Raw genomic sequence first — 18,563 nt, 5'->3', positions numbered from 1 at the left:
AAAAGAACATAAACCCTGCAAAGAAGGAGAAGCAGCTGGAAGGCTGCCAGTAGGTCTAGCCTGTTTCATGCTGTTTTCACTTTGATCCACAGGCAACTTTATCCTAGACTATACCCAGTTAGAGCTATCAAACATTTTTCTGCAACTTTCTAGCCGAAGAAAACCTGTGTTTTGTGGTTCTTTGCTTGCAAGTTCTGCCACTGAGCACCCACCAAGCCTTGCTATGCCGGGTCACACTGCAGCACAGCCAAATGCAACATCAACACTATTATTAAATTGCAGCAGAATTGAAATTTTGGTTTTCAAATGCCACCAAAAATCCATTTAAAGGTGTTACTGTAACTTTAAAATTACAGACTAATATGCCAGAAAATCAAAACTAAGACTGTCCTGGTTATTCTGTATATTGAACACAAAGCACGTGCAATGACAGCTTACAGATAGCAAATTACAGTGCAACTTAAAGACAGTAAAAAAAAAAATAGGTAAAAAATCCCCAACATTCTGAAAACTAGCTAGAAGTAGGATGCACAAGGAACTTTGAGTGGGAGTTCCAAAAAAGTGAAAAGACACTTTAAACATATTTTGCCCTCTGCTAAGAATTATGAATTTCAGTGAATGTGAAGCTTTCTGAAATTCTGCCCTTGTTTTTTTCACATTATTAAAACTCAAGTAGAAAAAGTCTTAGCCTTGCAGGCTTGGCCCCTGAGGTAGGGAGATCTTTCTTAGGAGTAAGGGACAAAAAAACAAAACAAACAAATCCCTTTGTTAGTTAGCAGAGTTTATATTACTGAACCAACAACTGTCTAATCATATATACACAAAAATGAATATATATAAAATATATATAACATCAATATACTTCAGATTTTTTTGTACAAGATAGTATAAGTATAAACATTAAAAAGTCAGAACTAAATTTCTTCAAAGCAAAGTATTCAGCAAATACATTAACTATGCCTCTGCCAAGTTTCATGTTTTAGGCGCTTTAGTGTTAGCTTGCTAGTCAAGAATTCCAACAACATACAGTAGCACCAACATTTCCATATCTTAAAAACTGGGAAATTTAGAAGTGTACTTGTACACAGTCTCAGTATGAAAGACATTTCAATCAGTAAGCATTGTGGCAGAATTATGGTGTTTGGGAGAACAAGAGATTGCAATGGAACCGCCAGATTGTCAAACCAGCAGTATCACTCGATCAAACTCACCCCAGGTGCCACAGAGCATGCCACTCTGCTTTTAGTTGGACACATCATATAAACAATTGCAACATTCCTTTAACTAGTAGTGATGCTAAACAGTACCAATACAAAGATCCATTAGCAATCTTTAAAAAGAAAAAGCTCAGGGTGATGAGATTATAAATTCCCATGTTTAGAGTTACTGCTCTAGCAACAACAACAAAAATGTTTCTCTATGTGGAAGCACAGTAAAGGATCCAGCCCTTTACAACACCTGCTCTCCATTTGTATTCAGAGACAACTAATGAGTAAATCTAGAGGCTCTCTTGGTCTCTACTCACAATCAGAGAACCTTTAGTGTTTTTAAATTAAAAAAACAACGAAACAAAAAAGCCCAAACGCACCCAACACCACACTCTCCTTGTGCCATGCAAAACAGGAATGCCCATGATTCAAAACATAAGATCAGGATGTACCATAAAAGTTTCAAGCAAAAAATCTGACTCTTCACATGCTCAAAAATGTAAGATTGACTAGAATATGCATTAGAGACACTGAACAAAAACTGATAAGAAAATCAGGTCTGTCTTCACTCTTAAGAGCATCTACTGCCTGAGTCCATTACAACTGAGGTGTTAACTGGATTATTTTGTTGCTATCTTATCTTTATGGAGCTATTGCATAGTAAGATGAAATAGTAAGATTGTCAAGATGTGGCTACATCTTTCTTCTTGATCTTACATAATGCTATCAGTTACATCAAAACTATTTGAATGAAATGCTCATTCTAGCAAAGAATCACCCGTGCATGTTAAGTAAGTGATACCCCACAGGATGAGAATTTTTTGAGAAAAATATATGTTTTAGGTTAGCTCCTAAATTCTTCTGAAAATAAAATATATAAATGCTTTGTCTTATGAAGTCATCTATCCAATTGAAAAGCTGACTGGTTTTCATTAATGACTGTTGTGCCAAGACCTAGTCACAGACAAATAACCCACTGGTTAGCTAATGTGCATTCCTATTAATCAATAGGAAAATGGCTTATCTAAAAAGACAACTCACTAACCTGTGATACCACTCTAATACCCACACACCGCAGCACATTCAGTATTGGAAAGCTGCTAAGTATCCAAGGGCTCCTATCTCATATGGATAAATATAAGTTATAGGCTGCAGGAACTCCAAGAAGACACAGCAAAAGAACAGGCTAGAAAAATGAACCTTTACAACAGCATTACCAGCTGCATGCCACTAATAAAACTCTTTTGCCCTTCATCAGATCTATGAAAGCAGAGATTCAGTTGTATGAATGGTTAACCCTGCTTGAGCAGGAGGTTGGACCAGATTACCCACTGTGGTCCCTTCCAACCTCACCATTCTGGGATTCTGTAATGGTCTAAGACACAGCATTTCATGCAGAAAGAGCCTGCAGCACCACATAAACTGAGCAAACCTAGATCAGACAATGATTACCAAATGATGAGCTTGTCAGAGAGCACGTATTTTAAAAAAAAACCACAAGCACTAAAAGCCACACACAAAACCAAACAAATCCCAAGACACAACAGAGACAAAGGGAGCAACTGATGCTATTTCACCATATCAGTTTGAGATGATAATTTACCATCCTTTGCACTAAAGGTACAGAAGAGTACAGTTCTTTCTAGGTTGTTTCTCATTAACAGAATTTAGCCACAGACAGGACACCCTAAGTGTGATAGTCCAGGATAACTAATCTACCATTACTTTGCTGCTATCAAAAGGGTTATTCTTGCTTCCCTCCCATCCCTTTGCATCAGTTGCAACATTCATCTGACCTCCATTTTCACCATAAGCTAATTAATGGAAGCACCAGAAAGACAAACTTCAGCTAGGAAAAAGAAGCCAGAAGAGACAAGTGACAGCCTGAGGGCAGGAGAATCTCCTGGGTCTTATGCAAAGAGGGAAAGGGAGAAGAACCACGTCTACCAGTAGCAGCGAGCTGTTAATACTGGTTTAGCCCCCTCTGTGAAATCCACTCCTTAATGTTAACCTAGGATCTCCTTATATTCAGAAACATGTTTTATTAAATGAAAGATAAAATCAAAGACATAATTGTGCAGCAAAAAGATAAAATGAAGCTTTTAGACTAAGACTCATCTAGAAAAGCACTCTACACTTCAGAAGGCCCTGGAACTGTAACACGGTTAACAGGAAAAATTATTAATGTAAAAATATAAGAACTATTAATCTTCATTTTTTCAAAAAGATGGTTCAACTGGTTACTTAAAATACCAGATATTTTCTGGTATTTTCATAAATATTTTCAAGAAGACAGGGACAACCTGTTCACTAAATGATTTCAGGAAGCTGTGATCCTTAAGTATCCTCCTTGATGAAAAAGAATTTGATTTTTGATGTAAAAAAATAAAATTGTCATTGGGAGACATGGCAGTTTCCACATCTAGCTAATCTAGCTACTGTCACACAGTGATCAGGGCTTCCTGATGGAAAACATGCATGGTGATCACAAGAATAAGAATTCCAGATTCTCATTCACAGATGAAAACTAAGAAACTTTCTTGAGGTACCCATGATTACTCACAGCTTGAGCACATTTTAAACCATCATATAAAGCTGAAGGGTCTGAATAACTAAAACCAGGAGTGCAACTTCACACAGATCTCAAACTCTTCTGCTATAGATTGGCAGGAGTCTGCCACTTAGGCAGGGGGAGGGAGGGGAAAACCAGGGAACACTGTCCAGTGTTCAAGTGTACATAAGGCTACAAATTTCTGACAGCACTGGCATCAGTGGCACACAGACATACAAAACTAACCTGTAAGTAACATAAAATCTGTCATTATCTGAAGATTTAGCTTCGCAAGAGTTCTGATAATCAGCCAGACTGGAACATCTTGCAGTAAAATCTGTCTGTTCACTCCTATACTGAACAAACATGGAAAAGAAAATCCTGATCCACCAGGTACTAACTTCACAAGGAGTTCACACCGCACAGGGTCTCTGCTGCTAGTTCAGAGAAAGCAGAGCAATGAAACTCAGTGAGGGTTATCTCACAGAGCTTCAAGTGTCTACATAATTGACATGGATTTTGCTACAGGGGAAATGTATTTTAAGAAGTATACTTTCAGCTGTACAGTGTCAACATGCAAGGCCATCTTTCTTGAAGTCTGAACTAGCCACCTCAAAAACTGCAAAGCAATTCAGCCTACCTGGTGGCCTTCTTCCCAACAAAAGGGACATGCTTCTGAAAACATTTTTTTTCCTTTTTTTCCTCTTTAAAATAATTTATTTATTACCATCACCTAATGCTTCCCATTATCAGACCACATTCAATGACTTTCAGGAGCTTTCTGATTTGGTCTGAATTTCATAGGCTAGGTAGTTACCTAAAATAGTTCTTCAAAGTCGAAGTAGTTGTAGAAAAAAATGTCAAAAAAATTACATTTTTGCTATCTTTAAAAAAACCATCTGCTCATCTTATAAATTCAGGAAATGTGGACTTTGTGTGGAACACCTTCTGTTATCCTTACAGAAGTTCAGCCACATTTGGTCTAGTTTGGAACTCCTGAAGAAAAAACTGTTTAGGTTCATTGTTTCAGTAGTCTTTTGAGATTTTATCTGTTAAGGTGTCTGAGGGATCCCATGGAACTTTTTCTGGCTTTCACAGCAATCAGTACTGAACTAATGCATATACCCTACTTGTATGAAGTGACTGAGCACTGCAACCACAGTTACACATTAGTGTGATGAGTGACATCCCTGCGACGCTCAGAAGTAATAAATCTGTTCAGATACAAGAGAAGCCAAACTTTACCCCAGCATTGATACTTCAACTTCTCTGAAAAACAGTCTTAAAACTGTCAAAGTCACAGTCAAGGGTACTGGTGTTGGTAGGAGTCTGAAGGAATTGCAGAGCTGATGGGACAGGAAAGAAAGAGGAATGAGTGCACCATTCTGGAGCTGAGACGTGCCAGGGCTATCTCAGAGATTTCCCACCTGGCTTTAAGCCATAAGATCCCCCTCAGCCCCCTAATTAACTCGGGACAATTGTGTTCCCAGGCTCTGAACAGCTCATTGCAGTCCAGAGGTATTTCAAAGAAAAACCCTGCTGAGCACACACACAATGCAGACAAGTCTCCAGGGAACACTACCAAAAAAAAAAAAAGCCCAACCAAAAACCACTGCCATGTCAAGATCACAAATTTTCAGAAAGAGAACTGGCTCAATTCTGACCTATTTTCATGTAAAATTAAAACAATACAACTCAGTCAGAGGCTGCCCACTAACAAATTTCAAATAGATGTTCCAGTTCAGAGGTGCACTACAATGTTTCAAAGAAGAGACCGACATAAAAAAATGGCACAATTATTCTAGTTTTGTTTATGAAAACAGAGGAAGAACTTTGGCTGAAAAATTTACACAAAATTAAACTCAAGGCAAAGAAAAGGCATAAAGTATTTCAGTCCAGAAGATCAGAGATCAAGAAAGTTATAAGCAACTGAACATACCATCTCTTAAAATGTTTCTAACACTTCCTGTTATCTACAGAAGAAACAGATGACAGAGGAACACCAGTGGGAACAACAAGTCATGTTTGAACTCCCATTCTCACTTAAGCAGCAATACATTTCTCTACAGAAGTTTACAGCTGTGCAACAAAATAAGATACTTTGTCAATGATACAGAACCAAACCATTCAAATTGCCCATTATGAGTCTGCAAACTGACAGGTGAACAACTAGACACTCTTGGAGTTATTTGTGTAATGGTCGATGTCAGGTTCAGTGAAATGACAGAGCAGGATGATCCAGCAACACAAATAAAAATATTTTTCTTTCTAAAAATTCCCACTATTTGTTTATTCATTAAGATCAGGTAACATTAACACTCTATGCCTTTTTTGTTTTCTCCAGAAAACATCTGAAGGTAAATCTGGGTGACCTTTAAGAGCCTCAGAGATATTACAGTCAACTGGAAAACTTCACAGCCTTGACCTTGTACAATGGCATACTCCATTTTAAGAGTACCAAGTGGAGGCAGTGAACAAGGAAGTGAAACAACATGGACATATACAGAAGACAATATTCTCTAAAGTTCATACTGAAAATAGAGGACTTTTAGGCCCACAGTAAGCAGGAGCTAAAGTCCATAAGGACCAGATAAGATCCCTCAAAGAGTCTGAAGAGGGGGAAAAAAACCCATCTCAACCATAAGAAAATACAATGAACAGGAGAGGTTTTTCCTCACTCTTCTTACTCTCTTCCAAGCAGTCCTGGACATTCTATTTAAATTCAGATGATATATAAATACAACCCGAAACAGTCATGACCACTAACTCTTTACATCCAGTTGACATTTTTCAACTCTGACTAAAGGCAATTTCAAGCTCTATGAAGTATCATGAGAAGAGCACTGCATGTACCCAGCTTAAAAATCGAAATACCTTTGAAGACAGCTATACTTGGTACAAAGTTACACCTTTGTCTAAATACTTGTTGGTTGTTGTTGGGATTTTTTTTTTCAGCTTGTTTGTTTTAAAGAATAGACTATTTCAGTTGGGAGGGAAAACAATGATCATCTAGTCCAAATACCTGACCAATTCAGGGCTGACCAAGTTAAAACACATTGTTAAGGTCATTGTCCAAATGCCTCTGAAATACTGACAGGCTTGGGGCACTGACCACCTCTCTGGGGTGCCTGTTGCAGTGTTTGAAGAAATACTTCCTAATGTCCAGTCCGAACCCGCGCTGGAGCAGCTTTGAACCCTTCCTACACATCCTATCTCTGGATCCCAGAAGAAAATCTCAGCACCTCCCTCTCCACTTCCCCTCCACAGGGAGCTGTAGAGAGCAATGAGGTCGTCCCTCAGCCTCATTTTCTCCAATCTATATAAGCCTAAAGTTCCTCAGCTGTTCCTCACAGGACATTCCTTCCACCCCTTGCACCAGCTTTGTTGGCCTCCTCTGGACTTTAACAAGCTCCCTCAACAGACCTGCCCCAAAACAGATTTCCATGGTCATATGTCCTTTCTACACGACTAGAGGGGAGAAAGATGTAAAAGCAAAAATAATTATTTTACCAGGCTGGCACCGTGTTACAGCCCAGGGATCACACACAAGTTTGGCATCACAGCCACCTGTGGCTGTGCTACTGCTGACACGCTGCAGCTTCACTCGGCAGAGTGCACGCACAGAACCCACCACCCTCACTTTATTATACACTCCTTTGCTGCTGCTGCTCCTCACCCAGATGGCTCAAGTCTATTTTCTTTCTGTTCACTCCCACAAAACAAGCAGAGTGCATGAGTACACGGTTTACTCCATCTCCTTGATCCCTGCACACATAGGACAGGTATGCTTGTGCAAAGCCTGAGTAGCAATTTTATATATGTTTATTTGAGCCCCAGGCTTAGTTCCTGCATAGAGGCATTTAACTACCTCAAATGTTGAAGTACAATCACTTCCTATTAGAGCTAAATACATGGTTCAACTCCAAAATTAGTAAAAAGATAAAATACACATGCAAAGCCAAATGAGTAGGAAACAAAGATCAGGAGCACTGGATTCAGCTATACTTAAGGGATTTGCAAATGGTGCTGATAGGCCTACCAAGTGAGATTTTGTACATTGACATTCTCTTCCTGATTTGGCTTTCATCACTGTCCCAAATTAAAGACCAGATTTTTTTTCTACATAATTGTATCTGTAACACCATAACTCCTGCTATATGCAAATCACACGGGTTTCCAATAGCAAAGACCTAGACTATTTTTCCATGCTAGTAACAAACTCAGCTACATTTGCAAAATGTTTCCCTCTGGATCATTCCTTGTACCAGTACTGTGATGTATTTATAAAAGAAAAGTGCACCCTGAGCATCAGGAAAACCTATGGTGATTAATGAAACCGCAGAGCTAAACATACTTCAGAAGAGAAGTATCAGCTGAGTACTATCACACGCTATGGAATGACTGAAGTACGTCATCCTGATGCCTCAGAGCACCCCTGTTGCCTCTTCAGCCCCTCCAGGACACTAAAGGAATATGCATAAACTAGCAATGCAGAAGAGAAGAAATTCTGTTAGGTATGTCATCTATGATGCCAGTGTATTCTTAAATCAACAACTGCTAACTCACTGTCCTCTCTGAAGTCAGAATAACTTGAAAAAAGACAGGGTACCATGCTTTAGAGATGACAGCCTTACAGTTGGCAGCAATCTTGGAGGCAGTAGACTTTAAAAATGCCTCAACATTGACTCGTTTCTAAGAGTGAAAACTAAAAAACTTACAGAGAATTGCTATCTATTTTACAGGTAAGCTGTACCCCAGTAACTTTCTCACTAAATTAAATCAGTTTTACACTTCTTTGGGTCACAGCTCACACTACATCTACAAATTACCTAGGTAACAGAGTTTTGAAAACCTAACTAGCACCTACTCCTATGTTTGCCTTTGGCAGAAAAAAGTTTTTGACTCATTTTTAGGTTCAATTAATCCACAGTCACATTCTTCATAGAAAGGCTTCTGGAAAAACTCAACTTGCTGGAAACTGTAACTATAATTACTGACCCTCTTCAAGTCAGCCAAAATTAAATTGCAAAGTATATTTTTTGGCATTAGAGCTATAACTTAATGGTACAAAGAAAAGCAAGTCTATGAGTAACAGAAGAAACCAAGCACAGCATTTGTGAGAAACTCAGAAAATGAGATACAAGCAGTGAGTGTATGGGGAAAAACTGAGAATGGACCCTGAACGATCTTTTTCTAGATTTGTACTGCATAACAAAAAGGACAAAACTACTGCTTTGTTCATCTTTGTGGTATCAAACTTTTGTCAAACTCATTAACATTAAAAAGGAGGAATATCATTTTATCAAATTTCATAGTAAGAAAAAAGTTATAAAGTGTAACTGCATGGCACTTTTTCCTCCTTTCATAACAGTATTCATTTTTCTCTACAGTTTTCAGGTTTGATTTACTCACTGCTCTCTGGGACTATGAGGAAAGGAAAACCAAAATTATTAGTGACTCTCTATTTCTCATGAAAGTGGAAAACACCATGGCAAGTGTCCCATTAAGAAACTTAAGTGAAATTATATATGCCTCTGTCAATGAAACTGGAAAATCAATATTCTTTTCATTTATTACAGGCTTTAAAGCAAGTGCAGGGATGACATACTCCTCCACCATGCATAGATACACTGTTACTGTGCCATATTAACTTTATTAGCATTGAGACAATTGGCTTATCGTGGTGCAAAACTAATATCTCATATTTGACTAAAGTTTTAAAAATATATAATTAATGGGCTTTGTAGATATTCTGCAGCATTTGTTTCTACTGATACACAGTCAAAATAAGGGAATTATTTGCATAAGTGAAACAAAACGTGATTTTGTAACGTGATAATTCTTGAGCCTTCAAGCAAAGTAATTTCTATCTTAAAAAGCATTTACAAAATAAGCTGAAGATTTGCAGCTAGTCCTATCTATGATACTCTAGGAGAATATTTTCTACCTAAATAAACTGTATTGCTGAAAACAGAGCTGTAACAGAGCTCACTACCAATAAGGATTTCCAAATATCACAAATATAGACAGCCTCAGAAGAAACAACTCATGGTACATTACTGTGCTATTTTTTCCATTCTTAAAATTCTGATCAAAACTAGTTGTGGAAAAAAAAGCTAAACAGCAGTCACAAAACAAATACAACAGTGATTATCAGATGTGGGGAAGTGACAAACCAAACAACACAAAGGAAGAAGATTTCAAACTTTCAGGCCACTGAGGAGTTAGCCCCTAGAAGCCCCTAGAACTTAAACAAGTTTAAGTTCAATCAACAAAAAGTCAGTTTTGCCTGAATTATATGCAATTCTAGAACAAAATGTTTTTCCAAAACCAGTGCCATATTGAATCTAAGTCCAAATCTCATTCTAAAATACAAGATGACTACTACTTTTTCAGACACTAATTCCTCTACTGGTCTGGACCTTAAGACCCCTAACCCCATTTATTCTGTTCACAACTGTTAGACAAATACCAAAATAGAAGATTTGTTCAATGCAGTGGTCATCAGTCCCCCACAAAAGCAACTCTGAGCTATAGATGAGTGTAACTACTTGAGAGTTTTGAATGTTAGTCACATTTATTCCAACAAAAACCCTGAAAATCCTTTAATAGAGGCTTTACTCCCAAAGGAGTTTGAGAGAACAAAACCATGTCATATGCACATAGGGACTAACAGTTCTAATGACAAAATGCTAAATCCTCTAAAAGATGCTTCAAACCCCAAGGAATTTGAGAGAACAAAACCATATCGTCTGCACATGAGAATTGACACAGGTCAAACAGATTCTTGAGGCAAAGCAGCTTTTTCACTTCTTATAGCATAACTGTTTCAGCACTATAAAAATTAAAACTTCTAGCCAATTCCCAGATTGTATCTTTTTAGTTCCAGTAAAGGGAAACAGGAGATTAGCAGGTCAATCTGAAAGAGTCCTTGTATTTATTAAAATATTTTTTGCTAGAATAAAGTTCAATGGGCAGTAAAAATACCTCTGTAATATACACTACAGTATGGATTAACTGAACTTGGAAACATTTTAATTGAGACATGAAAGCCATAGAAGATCTAAGAGAATTTATTTTGGAATTGTTATACTAGAAGACTAATTGCTAAGTTATCTTTATGAGAAAGAACAAAAAATGAAATTTTCCTTCTTGAAGAGATTAAGTGAATAGGGATTTTTAAAAAAAAAAATTTAAAAAAATCAGTATTTCTACAATTTTACCAGAGCACATTATGTTAAGCATCCAGTATACAGGTAGAGTATAAGACCATTTCAAACATTCTCTTCTAAAGAGAACTAAGTTAATGAAAGAAACAATGTCATAACCAAAGACAGGACAGGATCTTGCTAATTGCCAAACCAGGCTATATGCTAATCATGTCAGCAAATACTAACAGGCAGACGACACGCTCCTGAAATACAGTAATGGGATGTAACATAAGAATAGTCCTGACCATCACAGGGTACACCTAATAAAAAGCCTGTCTTTGCTGCTCAGCAAAGAATACAATAACACGTGAACTATTTATTAACACATTCCTGATATCCTCTCCCAAAAGAAGGAAGGTTTGCAATTCAGGGTTTTAAGCCCAGAAATAGTACCTTTGAATTCTCCAAGATTATTCCATCAGTAATTTTAATCTCACAATTTTAACATAAATTATTACACCTGATTTGTCCTACATTGGTAAAGGACCAGAGTTCCTGCTGCCAAATTTCTTGCTTCCATAAATAAGGTGTCCAGATCTTAAGGACAATAAACATAAGAAATTTCTTCAGTGGATAAACCACATATATTTTTGAAGATAAAGCAGGTCTGACAATGAAACTCCAATCTACCATCATTGTGACAATCTGCATTAAGACCTCAATATACTATTAACAAATAAAATTAAAGCAAAATCAAAGCAGATCATGTTTGTTGCCAAAGTTTTAAATAATGTCAAATGTCCAAATGGATTAAGCCACTGGTGAGAACTTGCAGAGATACTCAGGGAGATCTTGGCAGCAGAAACTTTGTTCTCTGTGTTCAAGAGACTTTTCTTACATTAAGAGGGTGGCTAGATGAGACAGACTTAAGAACAAATAAGTCACTGCAGTCTGAAGGGACAACACAACACCATTACCCCATACTCTATTACACATCCCAGTACACTCAGAGTTGGCCTCCCTTAACAACCCATTAACAATTAACCTAGAGGAGAAAAGAAATAAGAACACTGTGGATTAACTGAACCAGTTGAATAAAAACTGAGAAACTGTGTCAAAGAATCTGGGGACTCCAAGTGCATAATAACACAGGTGCAATTTAAGACAGGTCAAACAGAAGCTTTATTAACTATGATCAATTCACACCATCTTTTCTGGTTCTCTGCCAAGTGATTGCAGAGACCCATCCTATATACTGTTTCAGAAAAAAGGCAAGGAAAAGCATTCATTTCAATGCTAACAAAGCCAGGTACCCACTCCTGGGAGGGATGGACTCCTTAAGTCCTCTGCTAAACAACCACAATTCTAAGGAGGACTCAAGCAGTAAATAACGACAACATGGAGAGATGGTTCTTGGTGGAACCCACAGGAGTGGCACACCCACCACCAGGTATTATCCTAGCTCCTAAGCAGAAAGTTGGAAACAACCACAGACTGCTAGCTTTGTGTTAAAAGGAATGTTCTTTTAGTAAAGAACCTCTTAGCCAGTCCTCTCAATCTTAACTGTTAAAAATTTTACCCCCACAACTGTTCGACAGCTTAAAAATACGTAGTTATTTTCCTCTTCCAAGCCATGAGTAAGACCAACAAATGAAAAATTATATCTACCATGTCTAAATACTGTAAGACACAACTGAATAGAAAATTTAACTCACTGAACAACTTTTAAATTAAAAAAAATATATTTTGATAAAATTGCTGGGTTAACTACTCATCCAGTACATCTGAAGTAAGCTACAAACCAGTTTTAAAATTCTTCTTGTATATTTAATTGCCTTCCACATTCTATCCAAGTGAGATTTAACATATGCTTAAAAAATAGTACTTAATTCACCACTCCCCAACAGAAATGTAAAAATTAAAGACTTAAGAAAACAAAGCATCAACTAAGCAGTGTGTTTAACCAAATCTATCACACAAAGATACAAGTCAACTAAAGATTAATTTGCAGACCAAAATTAATTCACTTTATCCATATGCTACTTCAAAAGAATAAGAGATCTCTTAATGCACTAGTGGAATGATTAAAATGCCTTTCTTCACAGATGACAAATGCAAAAGCTCCTCTAAAACAAAGTTTAGTAATAGGTACTTCTTTCATAAGCAAATCAGTCAGTAAATCAGGCTCTGCTGCACAGGTCTTACTGCAAACCCAAAAAACTCAAGGTATAGAGGCAGTGTATATAGTTAGATATAAAAGCAAATGTACCTAAGCAGACAAAATTCAAGATATCAGAAGTTAGAGACATCTCAGAGATGGAAGCCTGGTGTTCAGGTTCTTTTCAAGAAACAAGGTACTTGCAGGTCAGCCCTATTAAACATGTTCATCCTTAGCCAGCCAAGCTCCATGAAGAAAAGCAATCACTACAAGATAAATTTTTGTTATTAAAGGCCAAAAGGTCTAGGACATTATCTAGAATCAGTTTTTATCACAGTCTTGATCGAGCCTAATTCATTCAACTGCAGTCCCTGAGTCTCTACCAGCCTAATGGGAATATTAGGTGGTAAGTGCCAGACATTTTTTATCCCAGAATTACAATTCTTAATCCTATGATTGACATTTGGGTCTTGAGCAACAAGGCCCAAGTTATTTCATCTCGGAGTCAGGCTGATTGTTAAATTACTATCAAAATTCATTCTGCTGAAGAATATTATCAGATTTATCACTGCAGAAAAACTATTTTCTATTGCTTCTATCCTACTTAAGTTTTCACACAATCTTTCAGATTTCACCTCTGTAAATGTACTCCAAGCAGAAGTCACTGAAGCACTTACAAACACTGTCAAAGTTTCTGCCTGCGAGAAACTGGTGCTCACCGTAAGTGTTGCGATATGTATTGCAATACAACAGTATCTTAAGAATGCTCTGGGCTTCTTCAACAACAATGAAAATATTTGTTACAAAAACCTTGACTTTACCCAGAGTACTTATGTACTGCACTGAAATTGTTCTTATTCTGCTGCAGCAAAACAAAACCCAAATTCCTGACGACTTTGATTCTTCAACTACTGTAAAGACCCAAACGTTCACAAGAAAGGAGAACTGGTTTAAATACCTCAGCTGATAATGCAGAACATAATCAAGGAGTATCCAGCTAGCCATGAACACACCGTATACGGCTACCTAAAGAAAATACTTCAGAGTCCTCAAGAAGTATTACTTATCTGGGCCAGCCTCCACCTCCCCCTCCTTATCCCAATCTTTCAAAGATAGGCTTTAAACGTTTTGCAGCTGTCCAACATTAAGGCTGAAGAATTCAACAACCACTGCCGTGTAAAAGCACAGGGTGAAAAGCAACTACCACGTTATCCAAGAATTCAGGATCCATTACACAGCTAGAAGAGGTTCCTGACTGCAAACTTCTTCAGCAAAACCTGGATAAGGTCCTGAGAGCAGATAAACCTGTAAAATTATTCTTTCTTCCTTCCAGATAATTCTTCAAGTGAATTCCTATCATATAAACTAGTGCAGACTATGCATAACTGCATTGAGTTTTAGCCAGCCTCTCTCACAGCCAAAAATATCAACCACCACCACTGCACACATTTTCTTACTGAGATTTTCAGAAGGTCTGCATAATCTTATAACTACAAAGTTAGTGAGCCATTTCATATTTCCTGAAACTAAACTACACATTAGATGATTCACCAATTAGTGTATTCATGGAGCTTTAAAAACCAATCAAAATCTCATTTTTGTTGAAAAATTTAACAGAAATGTCCAGCTGTATGCATGGAGAGAGCATGTGGGCTCTTCTCCTTTATTTAACTTAACTAACAGCTATGTTAGCTGGTGAAAAATATTCAGTGTGTCAAAGTTAATTTATCAAGCTGACAAAGTATAAGGGCTCCAGAAGGTATAGCATACATTTACTAAATTTTAAATACATTTTAACTAGATATAGCTCAAAGATTAAAATAAGCTGTCCAACAACCAAACCACACAAATATGTATCACTTCAGGGCACTTCTTATTTAATGGAGCAATTGTATGTTTGTTTCAAACTCATGCATAGGTCAACATATCAGAAAAGTTGGTAATCCCTCAGACCCCAAAGCCCATAAATCAAAATGCATTTTTTTAAACTAGACAGGTAGCTTTGGAGGACAGACAGCTTGTCAGTACAATGCAGGCCACGATCAGATGGACGGGAGGCACTGCATGTTGCTCAACACAACCAAACCTTGTGCCTTACTGAAGCCTCTAGGCATAAATACCACAACATAAAACTAAGTGCTAATTTCCCCCAGGGTTGAAGAAGCTAGGAAGCATAGCTCTTGGGGAAAAAAAGGCAAGGAAATCAGCCTAAAAGAGACAGCTACTTAAGGATTACTCAGCTAGCCAAGCTATTCCAATATTTTGGAGTAAGAATCAATATTTTAGGAGTTTATGATGGAGCCTTTACATCTTTCATTCTACAAAGTCAGGAATGTACAATTTAGTAAACAAAAAGGTGTCCTGTTTAGATTTTACATTTCTTAGCACTATTTGTAGCAGTAAATAAAACACCACCACTTTAACTAAATCTTAAGAATAAGCTAAACTTACTGTACGAAAGTTACATGGAGTGATCTGAATCCATGAAGTACCAACCAAAAGCTGAGCTATTTTGCAACAGGCTATCATAGGACAAGGTGGTTTACAACTATTAACAGCAATCATCACTGTTGTTTGATTAGACTAAAACACATCTCTTAACCTAAAACATAATGAATGAGACCAAAAATTGCCTGCTGTGCCATCTCGGGTCATTAGTCCATCACGGAACCATGGGAATTGCCACATCTAATTCGATGAACAGTCACTCATCTCTCCAGAACCTTGCTGCAGAGTGACAGGTTTCGCATGTTTCAAAGAAGATTAAAAAAAAGCCCTTTCTGCTAGAACACAGTTGATTTCTAATCCCTTCCATCTGCTCTCTCTTTCTTAGATGTACCTGCCATCATTAAAAGAGCAATAGAAGAAAAATTCTAGATATTCCTCCAAGGACTAACCCAGGCATTTTTCCAATACTCTCATACATATGAAGTCATGTCAAGCTATTGCCACCCAGCTGTCTGAACTCACTGGCTGGTTTATATTGCTAATGCAATTCCGAAACGAGAGTAGATGGAGGATATTTAGACCAACTAGAAAATCAGAACAGATTTCATCAGCTCAGTCCATCAGGTCTCAAAACTGTTTCGGTTTCTCTTTTTTGCAGTTTGCTTTGGACTGACAAAGAATTCACCCTAGAAGTACAGTTAATTCACTCCGCCATACTTACTCATGTACGAAAACGCAAAGAAATAAACCTCTTCTGACAGAGACTCTATTACTAAGGCTATTGCTTTGATACCAGGTCCACTTGAGTATCTTGGTTTACAGATTGACAACTGAATGAAGTAGGAGGTTGCTAACTTGGTAACTTGCCTCCTTTCAAATCTCTCACTGCAGCAAACTCATCAGCTGGGGATATTCAAGGTAACGGGGGTTATGCTTGGGCTGAGAGGTTCATGGCATCTTCAGCAGGAAGCCTTTAATGGCACAAACCTGCATGACAGGAGGTCTTGAGGTGCATGGACCATATTTCAAGATTTCCATGGATGCAATGTTCCCAAACCACACTGGCATTAGCTCCAGTGAAAAAGTGTCTCTGGTTTGCATGGCACTGCCAGGGATCACACCTCACATGATGGGATATGGTACCCCATATAGCATAAAATTTACAGCTTACAATCAGAAACACTGCAGAAAACTTCAAGAAGCTCTCAAGAGGAGATAGGAGAGGGAAAAAACGAAAGAGAGAAGCATTCTGTAAATATTCAGGGAATGGAAACATAACTCCTGTACATGCTGCGTTCGTAAGAATAGAAGATCAGATGATACACAACCCTGATGAAATAAACATATCAGAGACAGAAATGTATTCCATGGGATTAAGCTACTGTGGTTCAGTGCAAGTACTGAAGTACAAAGTTAACAACAGCAGCAGAAATAACTCGATTTACTGCTTCTACAATTCCAAGAATCCATTCATAACTCCGAGTCAGACACTCATAACGACCACTTCCAAACTTTTCCGAACGCTCACGGGGGACGCGGCCTGATGCTCAGCGCACCCCCCTCCGCAGAAGGGGTTAACAGGAGCTTTTGGGCCCCAAGGGCTCTTCAGTGGCAATTTTTCCAGCGCGATTTCCATACGGACAAACGCGCGTGCAAGCCCAGCACGGCGGGAGACAGCCGGCCACCCCCCGCTCCTGCACAGCCCCACAGTCGCCTCGGGAGCCGACACGGGCTGGGGGCAGGTTGGACACCCCCACCCCAGGGCCCGCGGTGAACGCTCCGGAGGGCGCCGGGACCGAGCGGGGCCGCCCCCACACACCGCCCCCACCCCGCCTCCCCCCGGGCGCCCTTCTCCGGGCCGCGGCACCGCCGAGCCCTGCCCGCCCTTCCCGCGGCTCCTCGGGCCGGGAACACGGCGCAGCTCCCGCCCGGAGCCGCGGCCTCAGCGGGCGGCGGCAGGGGGCCGCGGCCGCCTGTGGGGCCGCCGGGGGGCGAGCGGAGCAGCGGTCCCGCGCCGCGCCCGCGCCCGACCGGAGCGCACCTACCGCTGCGCCGTCCCGGGGGGCAGCGGCGCCTCAGCGCCGTCCCGGCGGGGGCAGCGCCCCGCAGCATCCCCGGTCCGGGCCCGCCGCCGGTGCCGCTCCCGGAGCGACCGGACCGAGCCCCCTCCCTCCTCGCCCAATGGAAAATAGTTCCCCGGCCCCGGAGCGGAGACACGGGAGCAGACACCTCGCCGGCCAATGAGAGCCGGCCTGGCCCCCGCGGCGCCAATGGGAGCGGCGGCCGGAGGGCGGGGCGTCACTCAGCCAACCGGGGCGCGGCGCTCGCACTGACCCGCTAGGAGTCTCCGGTCGCCTCCATTGACCACCATCTTGAAGTCGGGCGCGATGCCCGGCCTGGGAAGGGGCTCGCCGGGAGGCAGCCATTTTGGGTCCGGGCGGAATCACGTTGGGGGCGGGCGGGGAAAGGGCGGCCGAGCGGAGTCCCCGCCCCGCCGGGAGCCGGAATTCCCACGGGACAGTCGGCGTCAGAGCTGCAACGGCGGTAGAAAGATGATTTCTCCAAGCGTAACTCCCGAGGCGGCCGGATGCTGCGCTAAGCGATGGCTCCGAGGGCTGCGCAGGCAGAGACCACCCCGGCACTGCGTTTGGAGCAGTCAGGAGGCTCCTTATAGGATGAAGGGAGCAGCGAGTGCTCACGCATGGACACCCTTGGAGACACGGATGTTGTCGGAAGGGAGTAATTCCCCGTTCCAAACAGTTTCCTCTGCCTTACTCCGTAGCAAATCCATTGCTTGGCTAAAGTACAGGTGAAGTAACATCTGATCCCACCGGGCAAAGGAATCACTCGTTGCTGCACTAGGGCAAAAAGACACCCGGTATTCCAACTAACAGAGAACACTGCAGCTTTCTGTATCTGGCAAACACACACTGGGACACCACAGAGCAGAGGGTGGACAATTAGATGGGAAAAAATGTCCAGATGTCAATTGGAGAGGGAAGGGACCCTGAGTGGTACCGCACTGAAAGGCTGCAGCAAGGAGGGAA

The 18,563-nt window shown here is 40.2% G+C and overlaps 1 protein-coding gene across 1 annotated transcript in view; it reads right to left on the bottom strand.

Annotated features, from left to right (window-relative positions):
• The window catches only part of SOCS5 (suppressor of cytokine signaling 5), a 31,552-nt gene extending 13,943 nt beyond the window's left edge, over positions 1-17,609 (bottom strand). The window contains exon 1 of the mRNA XM_008932900.4: positions 17,562-17,609. The gene's annotated coding sequence lies outside the window, so the exon portion shown is untranslated. The remainder of the gene's footprint in view (positions 1-17,561) is intronic.
• Positions 17,610-18,563: the final 954 nt, after the last annotated feature.

This window comes from Manacus vitellinus, unplaced genomic scaffold (assembly GCF_001715985.3).
Source record: "Manacus vitellinus isolate BGI_N305 unplaced genomic scaffold, ASM171598v3 scaffold_8_pilon, whole genome shotgun sequence".
Lineage (NCBI taxonomy): Eukaryota > Metazoa > Chordata > Aves > Passeriformes > Pipridae > Manacus > Manacus vitellinus.
This window is presented reverse-complemented; position numbering and strand designations above follow the sequence as displayed.